We start from the raw sequence: 11,695 nt of genomic DNA on the forward strand, positions 1-11,695 counted from the left end.
TGCGGGGCAGAAGCGTAGAATCACACCGTCAAAACATGTGAATTGCGCAACTAGTGGTTGGTTTAAAAGCCCACAAATTACAAAGCACACAGGCATAATTAATTATCATTATCAACAACATCAACAAGGTGTGCAGTTGCCCAGGTGCGCGTGTTACCTTACGGACGCGTAGTGAGTACCTCGCCAACTCGCACAAGGAAGAATTATGTCGTAGTGGGCACTTCGCAACTGTACTTGCAGTAGGCATTTTAGGATAGTTTGAAAGGGCCAGTTTACAGGTGCACGTTCGTTCCTTACCGTGCAGCACGGTTTAGGTGTCCACCGAGAAGCGAAGCCAGGCAAGTGATTGAGAAGGCGATGCGAACAGGGCCCGATTACGCTATCGCGTTCTACTCTTGAAGGCGAGGCTCAAGCGTCCTCCAAGTTTCTTGCATAGTTATTCAGCTTCCACCACGTTAGCTACTGATACAGCTGTCGCTTTACCTGCTGTCTTTTTTTACAACTAAGCATTCTATGGCTAGGATATGGCAAAAAGTATGCGTCTGAAATGTTGACAAAAACACGTCAACCACGTGGTGTTGTCACGCCATGCGCCCGTGTAGAGCGTCAGTGGCAGCAGAAACGTGAGTCCAATCAACGCCACCGGGCCAAAATTACTGACGAAGATCGGGCCGATGATGCTAAGCCCAAACGCACTGTCCGCCAGGATCCTCAGTATCGCGAAGACGAAAATGCCCGTCGGTGAGTTGGTTACAACACAGACGAGCGTTTCCCGGGAGTCTCGGCAAGGTTTCAAGGGGAGTCGGTCGGGAATCCATTCGGGTACCCGTGCGACGTGTGTGATCGTCTGTGGTTCGCCGCAGGCACGTAGGCAAGGGGGGGGCCCGGGGGGCCCGGGCCCCCCCCGAAATTCGTCCAGCCTTTTATATTCCCGGGCAACTTTTTTTTCTTTTTGCCATGCAAAGACTTTCTTTCGAATAATTAGGCCTTGCCCCCCCCCCCCCCCCCCCGAAAAAAAATCCTGGCTACGTGCCTGGTTCGCCGTATACCTTTTCGCCATCTTCGGCGTGAGTGACCAACTGCAGCGTGTCCTTGCGGCGGCGACGATCCGGCAGTCTGTGTCATCGGACTGCAGGGTTGCCGCTGTGGCTACTTCGCAACCCCGTTTTGCGACGAAAATATCAGGCTGGCGCCATGGCTACTTTCTGGCTACTTTGAACTTATATTTTGGGACATTTAGTAGCCATTTTGTCTTATTATTTGCATATAAAATACCGAGCAAGCCTAAGGACTACCCTTTATTTCCAAGCTTTTCTGACGCATCAGCCGATGCATGCGCATGTCCTTCACCCGCCAGCAGTCTCGCGCTCATCGAGGCACCTCAACGCAACGCGCGGTGCGTTAGACGGAGTGCGAAGTTTTTGTCCTTTGGGCCTGGCACATACCCAAGGCAGGGCATTGGCCGAGTACTTGTTCTTGTGCCCCTATGTGACCACATGCACAGTGGGGGATTGGCCAAGAATCCTGCGGTTTTATAAATCTATGTGAAAGTTAAAAATAGGGAAGTTATGCAACATAACTTGCAAATTAAATATGATATGTAAGTGCGCTTTTTGGCTAAGATCACACTAATGAAGTTGCGTGCACGTTGACCACGCTGCCCGCCATCGATGAGCCACTATGAGCCAGTTTCTGATACTGGTGCACAGCGCGTGTTCTCGTGCGAACTATACAAAAACAGAGATCCGTGACAAAGTGAAGCTGGACGGGTCATCTTCAACAAAGTATCACTATTTTAAAGCGGTAGTGGCACAAAAATTTTGGCCTCGCGTTTTTTTGCTGCAATGTGTTGCTGGGGGCCTGTTAGTCATAACACGGCACATCGTTTGCTGCAGCGCGCGACAGATAATTACAGGCTCCTCATTATCCACCAGTGTAGTTTCGGTTTCAAAAACGACCAGCCTCCGGGTGCAACTATCACCACCTAGCGGGTGCAGCGCTCGATCACGTCAGCGCACAGAACTGTGACGCACTTCCGCACGGTTCGCGAGCAGCCGCGGAGAAGTAGGCTGCTGGAAAAAAATGCGGCAAAAAAAAAGAACAAAAAACATGGCGGCTATAACGTCATCATAACTTGTTGCAGCGTGGTCACTTGAGGGAAGCAGGGGGTCCCCAAGGGTCCCCTTTGAGGGTGTCAGTAGCGCGAAGATGTCGATCGCTCACGCAAACTTCAAAATTCATTTAAAATAACTTCCAAGCTATATTCGCTATTGGTATTTTGCAGATATACGCATGTTCACGGGGATCGATCCCGCAGGCTATCTCGGCCGCGAAATATTGTGTCAGTACTCCTTTAAGTGGACTGGCATTATGGTAACTAGTAATCATTTTCGGTCCGCGACTTTAAGCACGACCTGCTTCCAAGATTAATATTCCTAATGTCTGGTTGATTATTGACTGATGGGGGTTTTCACATTCTTCTTTAGGAAACCGTACCATTTGATGCTTTTATTATTAGTGTTATATCTACGTAATTTTTAGGCCTTGTCTTACTGCCAGTATGCAACAACGAATCTTTAGGGTATATAAAGCGACGCATTTCTGCATTTTAAACAAAGCATTTCAGTGAATCTTTCAAGACAGACGTCTTTCAACGTGTGCATATTATCAAGCCTATAGTCATAACTGTCTCTGAGCTCAAGTGGATTTTCACCAGAAAACATCAGTCAGTAGGTCGTTCGGTCGGTCGTTCGGTCAGTCGTTCGGTCAGTCAGTCAGTCAGTCAAGTCTTTCACTCTCTCCAAATAAGACTTCGTAGAGATTATAAATTATCAAAAAATTCACCGATCGAAGATTACAATACTGCCTAGTGTGAATTCTGAGCGCAGCTGTTTAGGTGTTTTGATTTTGAAATAAGTTGAGGCGCGACTGCCTCCCTAACCGGGAGACCGCGGAAGGCAGCGCGTGGACGCATTCCACAACAGCCGCCGCAGACTGGCCTCCGTTCATGCAGCGCTTTATTTCTATATATGGTATCTGTGGACGCCGTCGCTGCATGCCTCACTGATGACGTCATCGGAGACCGCACTGCTGTGGCGCCGCGGGTGGCTCCGCGGAACCTGTCGTCTCGCCACCATGCTCGCCACTGTCGTTCCCTCCTCCTCGCTATCGCCGTGTTTCATCCTCCGCGGCCCTCCGTGTTCGCTATCTTTCTTCCTCGTCCCCTGTGCCGGTTACGATGACGCCGACGCCGATCAACGCAGGAACGGGCGCCTAAGAGCTGCGCTGGAAAAATTATTATGGGCGAACTTGTGCCCGGAAAACTAGATGCAAAATCTAAGAGTCCGCCAGAGCGTTCCACGCACAAAGTGTCCCTTCAACCAACGCACGTCTTCTTCTCCCAAGCCTGGCAGGTCAACTAACTTTCTCGTACCCGTGCGCGAGAGGCATGCGTCGCGCTGTCACAAGAAGCGCGAGCAGACACGAGGCATTGCAGACGCTAAGACAGCGGCTCGCTACGCTCCGCGTTCGCTCTATCGGTTACGCCGACGATGGCGACGCCGCTCAACGCAGGAACGGGCGCCTAAGAGCGGCGCTCTAAAACCTGAGGCGACCTTAATGTTCCAATTTAGTGTATTTAATGGCGCTAGTCCTAGCGTTTGGTTCACGTGGGTAGACTAAGTTAACTTTTGGTCGTTGACTTTCACGGCTTCTCTGTACACACCCAGTCCACTAGAACCGGCTTGGTCACCGTCGTTCCTTTCCATTGTTCACGGAGAAAGCAAGCGCACGTCTTTCTCATTCTACACCCAGAGCAGCAACTACGCGCAGAACAAGCGAGTGTGGGCGCGAAGCGAGCACCACGCGAAGTTACACGCCAGTTAGCACGTTACACGCCACCTGGCTTTCACGTCCCCACAGAACCGGCGCGACGGAGCAAGACCTGCGGCGCGTTCGCGCCGCAGGTCTTGTACGCCTGTAAAGTCGATATCCTCATAAAAAGAGAGTGCAAGCATGACGCGAGAGCCGAAAAAACAAGGTGAGCAGTTCATCTTGCTTCACAGTGGTTAAAGCTCAGCTAGCTGCCTCGCGTCTTAATCGGCGGGTGATGCTCCTGCGGCACGGAGGACTTGACTCTAACCTTATCAGGAAGAAGTGCCATGGCCATGGCACTTCTTTCTGAGAACAAACGTTTTCGCACGCCGCAAACGTTTGTTCACGAAAGTACACGCATCTGCAACTGCAAGCATGCCATATCAAAACAACAATCATATGATTCATAGTCTACAACGTAGAACATCGATAGCGTGCACGGCTTCATTCCGGAGTGCATATGGACCATTACGTATCTTTAACGTGACGAAAGACGACGAAGTGTCTTCTTGGCAGAACGCTTGTTTCTGTGCTCTCTGAATTTTTAGTGAAACCTTCGCTTTTTCGAGGTGCCTCGCCTCCCCGTCTTGCGGTCATGGACGCGGAGCAGGCCAGAGGCCCGTCTGGCCAGAAGTCACCGCGGCCGTCAATCGCAAGGAAGCGAGGTGGCTCTCCCAGTGACACTGAGGACACCGAGCTGTACTCTATGTCAGAAGACGACACATCAGACGACAGCTTCATACCCGTCCGGGGTAAGAGGGCGAAGAGGAAGATCATCAACGCACCGCCTTCGACGCCTGCGAGTACAGCGACTATGCAGTCAAGGCCTGCGCGCTGGCCGCATGTCATCATCTTCATGCCGGAGGATCCCTCAAGCAACCTACGACTGCTGAACAGGCAAGCCCTATCCGTTATTCTGGAACGTGCGGTGCCGGATCAAATTAAAGACATCAGAATTAATCCACGGAAGAACATCCTTGCCATAGACGTGAACAACGTGAGTGCTCTGGGGCAGCTTCAACAAATGACGGAGCTAGGCGGCATTAAAATGCGCCCCATTATCCCGATGGATGATACATCTATAGCCGGTGTAATTTACGACATCGACATTGCCATTCCCAGTGCTGACTTACCTACCCTCATCAAGCCGGCAAACGAGGGCATTGTCATTACGCAAGTGCGTCGCCTTGGGAATACGCGCTGCGTAAAATTGATCTTCAAGGGGGATTGCATACCATCCCACGTGAAAGTAGGACATTTCCGCCATCCGGTTCGGCCATTCATACAGAAGCCGCTTCAGTGTCATCAGTGCTTCAGGCTAGGACACGTCAGAGGCGTGTGCCCCAACTCTCTACTCTGTCCCCGTTGCGCTGAACCTCATGCAGAAGACACCTGCCGTGCCACTACTCTGAAATGTGCCAACTGCAGCGGTCCTCACGCTGCCTCGTCGAAAGACTGTCCTCGCATCAAGAAGGAGCGTGAGGTTCTCAAGCAAATGGTTCGAGACAACTCGACCCACAGGGAGGCAGCCGAAGTTGTCAAGCGTCGGCGTCGACGTCGGCGTCATCGTACGTCTTCTAAGAACGCGCATGCCCGATATGACAGTGCCCACTCCGTGGCGGCACCACTCAGTCGCGCCGCGAAAGTGCCCACCAGTTTCCACGAAGGCAGCGGATAAGCATCTTCCTCCAGAGGAATGGCCTACGCTTCCGACCCGGCCCCCTTGACAAGGAACCTCGGAAGGTCGCCGCTCCACCGGAGCCATCTCCGGTCATGGATGGTATACCTAAAACAGATCGTCAAGGTCATTTCGGTGCTGCGCTCCTCATGGGAGCCATCCGAGCGATATTAGAGGACATGGGAACAACATCAGCTCGAAGCGCACTTAGAGTGCTGGACGCATTAAGCCCAGTGCTTGAATCTCTCGAATAGAAAGATGGCTACCCGCACTTCATCCTTCCGTCAAGAAGTCCAAATCAGCGTCCATCATCCAATGGAACGCCAGAGGGCTTAAATCACGCCTTTCAGATTTTCGTCAGTTTGTGTATAGTAATGTGTTTCCACTGATCGTCATTTGTGAGCCCAATTTTGTCGAAACCAAACCAGATTGTCAGGGTACGAAGCTATCATGTCTTCAACAAACGGTGCGTGCAGCAGATCATCGTTTTTGTTCGTCGTGAACTCACCTATGTGGTGCAACCAATTGCGCCTCACGATGACAATCAATATGTATGCATCACCGTTAAAAAGCACAAACTCCTGTTTACTCTCATAGGCGTGTATATATCGCCTTCAAGCAATTTCGATTCACGAAGATTAGCGGATATCTTGAGTGTTTGTCCTCCTCCATGGGTTATCATAGGAGATTTCAATGCGCACCACCCTGCATGGGGAAGTCCAAGGACAAATGCAAGAGGACGAAGATTAGCAAGCGCCGCCTACCACTATGGCCTTACTCTCCTGAATGATGGTTGCCCCACTTTTCTTCGAGGCGTGACATACGGAAGCTGCCTCGACCTTGCTTTTGTCTCTAACTCTCTCGCCAGATGTGTCAAGTGGTTTCCAGATGTTGAGACACACGGGAGTGATCACATTCCCATCTACCTTAGCATCAAAGGCTTGTCAAGAGCTGGTCTACGGAGGACCATTCGAGCGACTCAATGGACCACCTTCAAATCTGACATGGAAGATGCTTGCAGCGAGGGCCTACAATCTGGGTTACAGCAAACAATTAAGAGTACAATGCAAAAGGCCACTCGCACGTTGACAATCTCTTCCACGCGAAACGATTTCGACATAGAGTTGGAACGACTTCGAGCACTGCGGCGCCGGGCGGAGCGTCGATATCGGCGCACGAAATCAATTCACGACCTTAGGGCAGCCAGGAGGATGCAAAAGAAGATTCAGCGTCGCATGGATAAATTAGCGTCGGAACGTTGGACAAGGTTTTGCCAGACGCTAGACCCCCGCAAGCCACTTTCCCACATTTGGAAAACTGTGCAAGGTCTGCGTTGCCTTCCGGTGCAACGTTTTCCATTCAAAGCGCTCGCACTCTTTGAAGGGCGGCAAGACATCGATGTCGCAGAAGATTTTTGTGCGCGGATCGCCAACCAAACGACTCGTCCAGATTCTCCAGCCCGAGGTGACGTCCCCCATTCCCGTGACTGCCGCATGGACCTCCCTTTCACAATGGAGGAGCTCGAGGCGGCACTAGCTCTCTGCAGGCGTTCTACCACTCCGGGTCCAGATGGTATTCCATATCGAGCCTTGTGCAACCTGGGAGGAGCCGCAAGGAGAGAATTGCTGAGCCTCTACAACTCCTCATGGCAGGATGGCAATGTTCCCGACGACTGGAAAGTAAGCCGCTTGGTGCCTCTCTTGAAGCAGGGCAAATCGCCCCTCGAACTCGCCTCATACCGCCCAGTTGCACTAGCCAGCTGCGTAGGAAAGATGATGGAAAGAATGATCCTTGGCCGCCTTGAGTGGTATCTTGAACACTACAAGATTTACCCGAATTCCATGGCTGGGTTCCGACGTGACCGCTCTTCCATCGACAATGTAGTTGATCTCGTTTCGTATGTTCAGCACGAAAAGTCCCGTAAGCGACTATCTGCAGCTTTGTTCCTAGATGTGAAAGGTGCATATGATAACGTATTACATGAGGCTATTCTCGATGCACTTGCGGCGGTTGGCCTCGGTGGTCGAATTTTTTCGTGGATTGCAAGTTACCTGGCTGCAAGGTCATTCTTTGTGTTAACAGACGATGGCCCAACTACACGACGCTATACCTCCAGGGGCGTTCCTCAAGGCGGAGTTCTCAGCCCGACGCTATTCAACCTCGCACTTATTGGGCTTGCTGACTACTTGCCAACTACCATCAAGGTTTCAATATACGCAGACGACATCTGTGTCTGGACTTCGGCAGTCACACGTCCTCAGATACGTGCGCGGCTTCAAAGAGCAGCAACTTTGACAGCTAGGTACTTGTGTAAACAAGGTCTCAGCATATCACCAGAAAAAATGCGCACTGGTGGCATTCACTCGGAAACTAATGAAACCTTATGTCATCTCAATCAACGGGCGGCCCATTCCTTATGCCAGAACTCACAGGTTTCTTGGCGTAATCATCGACAGGGACCTATGTTGGAGCCCGCACGTGGCCTACCTGAAGCAGCGCCTGACAGCAATTTCCCAGTTATTCAAGTTCTTGGCAGGAAAGACGTGGGGGATGTCAGTAGACGCAATGCTGGAACTCTACAGAGCGCTCTTTCTCGGTTTTCTTAGATATAGCCTGCCCATGCTGAGTAATACTTGTAAGACCAATATTCGTGTTCTGCAGGCAGTACAAGCTCAAGTACTCAGAGCTTGCCTTGGTTTGCCCAGATGTACGTCAATAGAGGCAACTATTGCGATTGCTCGTGACCATCCAATGCAAACTCACATTACGGTGGAAGTCCTGAGAACGCACATCAGACATTTTGCACGTGCTCCCTGTCATCACCTTGCAACACTGCCTTCAGAGAGGCGCCACGCATCATTTTCTAAAACTATCGTCAAGCACAACGACAAACTTCCCTCGGGATTCACCACTGCATCTAAACCACCGATGCCCCCTTGGTGTTTTATTCGACCCACAGTTCAACTCAGTGTACCAGGGATCCGGAAAAAATCTGAGCTGTCGTCACCTGTGTTGAAACAACTGTCTCTGCTTCTTTGTACGAGAAGTATGCGGACAGTGTACATATATATACAGATGGTTCCACAAACATCCAGTGTTCGTCCGGTGCGGTGGTTGTCCCAGCAAGAGCTATTACCATCAGCTTTAGGACCGACCACTCCACGACGTCGACAGCTGCGGAACTAGCTGCTCTGCGCGCTGCACTTTGTTTTGTTAATCGGGAACCACCTCAACATTGGTCTATCTTCAGCGACTCAAAGGCAGCCCTACAATCTGTGCTATCTGCTCTGCGTCGCGGGCCATATGAACAGCTCGTTTTTGAAATTCGAGGTCTTCTCCACACTTCATATGAGAAAGGGCACCACGTGACGTTTCAATGGCTGCCAAGTCACTGCGGCGTCATAGGGAACGAACAGGCCGATAATGCCGCTCGGACAGCTCATGAAAGCACACAGGAAGATACCATCCCACTTTCAAGGTCTGACGCTGCCAGCAGTCTTCGAGGCCTTGCACAGGAGATCACGCTCGCTCTATGGTGCCCACCAAGCAGCCAAACCAACCGGACTAATCGTCAACGCCACCTGTCCTCTTTGATGCATATCTGTATGCCAACTGGACTCCGCCGAAGAGAGGCCACACTGCTTTATCGCTTGTGGCTAGGGGTGGCATTTACGAAATCCTATTCCTTTCGAATTGGAATGGCCGACAACGCTCTCTGCGATGCCTGTCGTTGCGAGGAGACGCTACACCACGTCCTGTGCGACTGTCCGGTATATAATGCTCAGAGACAGTCATTGGCGTCCGTTCTAGCGCGCCTTGATAGTAGACCAATGTCTGTTCAAACAATACTTGCATGTTGTCAACAGAAGACATCACAACTGAAGGCGACGAAGGCACTGCTGAGGTTTTTGAGAGCGACGAACTTGGCCAAGCGCCTGTGACAGAAATGTCGCGTACCACGCAGGAGTGACCAACTACCACGCAAGAGTGACCGACTGTTTCTATGTGTGCTATGCTACCACGCAAGAGTGACCGACTGATTCGATGTGTGCTGTGTCGTGCTATCTTTTTATCTTTCTCTCTCTCTCTCTCTCTTTCCTCTTCATCTTTAAATCTCCCCCACCCTGTCCCCATGTGTAGGGTAGCAAACCGGTTGTCCTATACTGGTTAACCTCCCTGCCTTTCCTTCTCTACTATTTCTTCTCTCTCTTTAACGTGACAGAATGAGACTTACCTCGAGGTATACGCCCTACACGGTGTAATCGCGACTTGGGAAAGGCATTTCGCTTTTAGTCGCGTGTCGTCGGTCGTCTGCTCTTCACCGTAAACGTGATTGACGAGCCTTTCTCCTTTTATGAAGTTCGCTTTTCGGATGTGCCTGTCCAGCTTGAAGATCTTTTTGAAGCCGCACTGCAGGCAGTACATTGTGAGGCCCGCATGTGCACCGCGAGAGCTCTGCACGTGAACGGAAGTGAGCGGCAGCGCGTTGGAGACAAGGGAGAACGCGCGTTGTTTGCCCCAGTTTCTATTTTTCTGCCAGAAATGGCGCTGCCTGTCAAGAGTAGCAGCGCCACTAAGCGATGCTTGGGGAGCCTATAGCCATAGTGGTAAGCAGCACGGGAGACAGGCAATGTCGTGCCGCTGGTGGGTTCCTTACAGCTCCCAGCATCATGTCCGAGGATGCCGAGGTATTTGCCGGTATCGCCGCTATCGGTGTTATGAAAAGTATGTGCTACAATTATTTTATCATGCAAACCAATTCCTAATTCAATAATGCGGTGCTTCCAGTGTGGCACTTATCCAAAAAAATTACACCATCTCCCGCTAAAGGGGACCATGAGGCGATGCGAAGCCGGAGCATTTGCACGATCGCGTTCCGTTGGCGTTCGTTGGGCATGCTACCGACCTCGCGTCGTGGAACGCGACGTGTGGATACGCGCGTCGTATCTTCCATCTAGCCTAGCCGTTAATTCTCACAGGGCGAGCGGGGAACGCGGTCGACAGGCGGGCGAGAGGGGGGCAGCGTAGGAGAGGAGAGAGAAGGGGAGGGGACGCGCATGCGCTCGAGCTCATCGCGGCGTTGCGCAGGAGAGAATTTCGGCATGTCTAGCCCGCGTTTCAGAGGAAGAGTGGAAGGGGGGAGGGGAGAGGGAAAGTGGAGAGGGGAAGGGGAGAGGGTGAGTGGAGAGGAGGTGTGTGGAGAGGGTATGCGCATGCGCAGTAAGGGTGGTCACGCCGCACACCACCGGATTGAGCTCGGCCTTAGGATACTTCGCATCTAAAATGCGCCGGCGTCCAAGCCACTCGCGAGATCGGGAACTACGATGCGAAGTCACTTGCGATGTCATCGCAGATAAACAGCGACACTGCAGGCCGTCTCACCCAACCCGGCTTGTTTCGCTTCCACCTTTGCTCTTCATATTGAGGGTGTCGAGAAAACTGATTGCGTATGTCGATGCCTGACATAAGAGCAGGGTGTCGGAACGAAATGTTTTTCGTTTCGGTATTAGTTTCGTTCCACCGCAAAAAGTTTCCGTCAGTTTTTGTTCCGGAACGAAATTAAAATGTTCCGTAACGGTTCGTAACGGTTTTTTATTAGAAAATTTTGAAGTTACGATAATCATAAAAAGACTTTGGAGTTGTGATTTAGTTACTTGCCCTCCTCTTAAGAAAGTGGGACAGGGATAAAACACGTTCTTCAGAGGAGCGAGAGTAACTGTACCACGAATTCCTACCAACTAGCACTAACCAGTACACCCTTCAAAGTCATAGCATTGACAAAGTATTGAGGGACCATGGTCATAGTATGTAGTTTCTCGAAAGCGAATTACAATTTTTTTAGCGGGCTCACTGCTTTGTGTCAAGGGAGTGAGCACCATCTCAGAAGCAGCACGTCATTGAGTGTGCTCTCTCATGTGCGAGACCGCTGTTCTGATAAAAAAAATTGCCAGGCTTGCGCGGAACACGCAGCACAGTCACAGCGAAAGCTGGAAGAGCGGCCTTTCCAGAGCCCGTTGTAGACTCTCTTGGGGCAACTAATACAAGTACACTTGCAAGGTGCTCACTACACTATAAATCATCGTAATTTTTCTGAAGTAGCGAGCACCCACTTCGCCATTTTTCGTCATTCTGGATAATCGTGGG

This window comes from Rhipicephalus sanguineus, chromosome 1, assembly GCF_013339695.2.
Source record: "Rhipicephalus sanguineus isolate Rsan-2018 chromosome 1, BIME_Rsan_1.4, whole genome shotgun sequence".
Classification (NCBI taxonomy): domain Eukaryota; kingdom Metazoa; phylum Arthropoda; class Arachnida; order Ixodida; family Ixodidae; genus Rhipicephalus; species Rhipicephalus sanguineus.